This window comes from Sus scrofa, chromosome 6, assembly GCF_000003025.6.
Source record: "Sus scrofa isolate TJ Tabasco breed Duroc chromosome 6, Sscrofa11.1, whole genome shotgun sequence".
Taxonomy (NCBI): domain Eukaryota; kingdom Metazoa; phylum Chordata; class Mammalia; order Artiodactyla; family Suidae; genus Sus; species Sus scrofa.
Window position 1 is genome coordinate 170,306,385 of NC_010448.4, and position 3,814 is coordinate 170,310,198.

The 3,814-nt window shown below is 59.9% G+C and overlaps 1 long non-coding RNA gene across 1 annotated transcript; it reads left to right on the forward strand.

Annotated features, from left to right (window-relative positions):
* Positions 931-3,510, forward strand: LOC106507677. The gene is made up of 2 exons (XR_001303849.2): positions 931-1,075; positions 3,028-3,510. It is a non-coding gene; the product is annotated as an uncharacterized LOC106507677 (long non-coding RNA).

Genomic DNA, 3,814 nt, shown 5'->3' on the forward strand with positions numbered 1-3,814 from the left:
TTGTATCAGCCGTAAGGCTCTGGTTATGATTAGAGCCGCCAAGAACCTAAAAGTCAAGGGCGGGCTTCAGGCCTGGGACTCAAGGTGCGACAAAGTCAAAGCACCAGAGGAAGAGAACCGGCCTCTGCTGGGCATGCAGGCTCCCTGAAGTACCAACGCGCTGGCCGCGTCACGTGGCACACAGTCCCTCAACCCTCTGGACCTCAGAATGCCCACCTATTCACCTGCTGGGCGGATTAGGATACGATGCTGTGTTCTCAGCACCTTCTCTGGGCCGGGCACCAGCAGCGGCCCAGATGCTCTCATCTCTTCTGACACTACACGGTGCTGCACAGGACCGGAACCGCCCAGCCAACCCCCCGCATCCAGCCGATGCTCTTCGAGGCTAGTGCTCTTCCCTCCCTCCTTCCCCACAGAGCTGACTCCAGGAGCCCCTTCTCCGCCGGCGCGGGCAGCCCAGGCGTGCTGACTCCGTCGTCTGGAGGAAGGAGCCGCGCCAGGGGCTGGGGCGCCCCCGGCCCCAGCCCCTCCCGGACGGCCTGGGGTCCCGAGCTGCCGCGGGCGGGGAGCCGCGCAATTACCCTAATTACAGCCCGGCCTCCGCCGCAGTGGCGAGCGCGGCCACGCCGCCCCGAGAACGCCCCCGGCCCGGGCCGAGCGTGGGAACCGCCGTGCCCTCCGCCCGGGGCGGCGGCAGCGGCGGCGTCGGGAGCCCGCCCGGCAGCCCGCGGAGCCGCTCGGCCCGCCTGCCGCCCTCCCGCCGCGAACTCCTGGGCGGCGCTCGGCGCGCTCACGGCCCCTTCCCAGGGCGACCTCCTCGCACCCAGGCCCGTCCCCGCGTCCCCACACCGGGGCGGGGCGAGGCGGCCGAGCCTGCAGCCCGATTGGCTGGGCAAGCCCGGGCCAAGCTCTCGCGCGGGTTCCCACGCGCCATCCATCCTTTCATTCATTCGCGCAACCACCCTCCCCCTTCATTCCTTCACTCCTTCATCCCTTCCTCGCCAAACAGATGTTCGGGAATACCTTCTACGACGGCTGCCTTTTTTGGTAAAACGGACGAATTGTATGTCTCAAGGTGAGTTCTAAGGAGTAGGGTGCGCGTGGGGAGGGAAGGCACGGCTCGTTTATTAAGAATCTCCCCCTGCTACCCCACCCCAAGTACACACCAACGCGCTCAGCCCTTCTCCCAACCACCTGGACTGGGGTAATGTTGCATTTTACAGAAGCGCGGATGGAGGCGCAGAGGGGCTGCGGGATCCGCAGAGGGCACGCAGTAATAGGAGTGTCAGGGGTTTGTCCTCCAAGGCACCCCCCGGGGCCCCACCACACCCTGAGCAGAACACAGCCAATGCCTGCGGCGCCTAAGAGGAAAAATCACAGCAGCCGTTTCTGGAGCACAACGTCGGTGCCAGGCCCTGTGATAAGTGCTTTCTGTGCATTAGCGCATTTAATCCTTGCAACAACAATCTCAGATGCTGAGCATTCGTCTTGTATTCCCACTGTTACAGACGAAGAAACTGCAGTTGAGAGAGTGAGTCACTTGCTCACGGCCACACAGCTGAAGCGGCTAAAGTGAGATTTGACCCCACCAACCCCAGCAGGGCCACAGAGGCTGCGGAGCTGAAGCAGAGCAGCCCTCTTCTCCCCTTGTCCTTTCCAACCTCAAGTTTACCATGGGCAAAATCCACTGAATGGGGAGTTTCTGTCGTGGCTCAGCAGAAACGAATCCGACTAGGAACCATGAGGTTGCGGGTTCGACCCCTGGCCTTGCTCAGTGGGTTAAGGATCCAGCATTGCCATGAGCTGCGGTGTAGGCCACAGACGAGGTTGGATCTGGCGGTGCTGTGGCTGTGGTGTAGGCCAGCGGCTACAGCTCCGATTGGACCCCAGCCTGGAAACCTCCCTATGCCAAGGGCGCGGCCCTAGAAAGACAAAAAAAGACACACACATACAAAAGTCCACTGAATGCCTTTTCTGTGCCCAGTTGCCCCCCACCCCAGTGACCAGCTCCAAACACTCAAGGGACCATTTAGAGGCAATTTGGTGCTGGGAAAAGGACATGAGATAGGCACAAGCAAACTGCAAGTTTAAACTCTCTGGGACTCAGTTCCTCATCCATAAAATGGGCAGAGCAGTCTCCATTCTGCCTCCCTCCCAGGCCTGCAGTTCATTTGTTGTTCTTGAGTCCGTTAATTGTGTTCATTCACTTAGAACATTTCTTGAGCACCAACTATCAACTTGGTGTCAGGTCTAGAATGATCGGCTGTGCCGTTTGCCCAGGACTGAGGGGCACCCAGGCTGCAGGACTTGGAGCCATAAACTGAGATTGTCCTGGGCAAACCAAGGTGGTTGGTCACTCTGTCGGTGCTGGGCGCTGGGGATTTGAGCCACATCAGAGCCTAGCTGGGTCCCTCTGAGACCTGGAAAGGCTCCTGCCCCTGGGGAAGCATGCCGCATGTGAACAGTTGGCAGTGGAGCAGGGCGAGGGCGAGGCGCCCTGGTGATGCGCTGTGCTCAGCTTTTTCCCCCGTCCCCTGGCTCCGGGCCCAGGCAGATGTGCCAAAGCAATCCTACCCATTGCCTGGCTGGGAAAGCCAAGGCTGAGAGACTGGCAGTGGCTTTCCCACAGCAGGCACCATGAGTCAGCGCCCAGGGGCAGGGCGGTCAGTCTCACCTCTCTCACCCCCTTGCTGTATGACCCTGAGCAAGCCACTTTACCTCCCCAAGCTGCTTCCCATCCTCACCCGGGGGAAGGGTGTCGGGATGGGGTCTCTCCAAGCCCAGGGCGGGTAGAGGGTGTAGCAGGAGGCTTTTCCAGGACCCTCTTCTTCACCAGGAGCTCCCAGGGAAGCAGCTCTCCCGAAGGCGGGGGTGCCTGCCAAGAGCTTGGTCACGGCTGGGTTCTTGGCAGAAGCCAGATGAGGCCATGCCAGAAAGAACCTAGAAAGATCAGCCTTTGAAGTAGACAGAATGGGCCGTAACACCAGCAGGTCACTGGCCATCCCTGAGCCTTGTTTTCCTCCCCAGAACAAGGGAAATAGCGCCTACCTCCTGCTACTGGGTTATGAATGAGATTCTGAGGATGAGGTGCTCCGGACACACCAGTGCCCTTCCTGCCCCCTTTGCTGGTCCCTGGACTCCCTGACCCAGCTGGACTGGACTCAACCTAAAGTCCTCTTCATCGGCTTCCCTCTTTCCCTTCCATCCACTGAGTGCCCGCCGTGTGCTGGTCTTCTTAGGACCTCAGGGGAGGCAGACCAATAAAAAGTGGAGTTTGGAGTTCCCTCTGTGCTCAGTGGGTTAAGGACCTGACTAGTGTCTGTGAAGATACGGGTTCAATCCCTGGCCTCGCTCAGTGGGTTAAGCATCTTGCATTGCTGCAGACTGCAGCCTAGGCCGAAGATGTGGCTCCGTTCCTGTGTTGTGTGGCTGTGACGTAGGCGGGCAGCTGTCCGATTTGACCCCTAGTCTGGGAACCTCCATATATGGCTGGTGCAGCCCTGAAAAAAAGAAAAAAAAATGGAATTTTCCTTCTTTCTTGGGAAGCCATGGCAACTCCTGGACCCAGGTGGAAGTGAGGAGAAGGAATAATAGCAGCCATTGCCCCTGGGAAAATAAGACCAGCTCCCTCACACAGCCCCCCTCTGTCACCCTCGGCCTGAAGCCCCTTTGCCTTCATCTGCGCCCCTCGCCAGCCCGCCTCTGAGCTCCTCCGCGCCTCTGTCTCCGTCCAGCAGGGAGCCTGCCCTGTTTGCCCCAGGCGGAGTTAGCTGCCCTTCCCCCAGGAAGGCTGGCCTGTCTGTAATCTGCAACC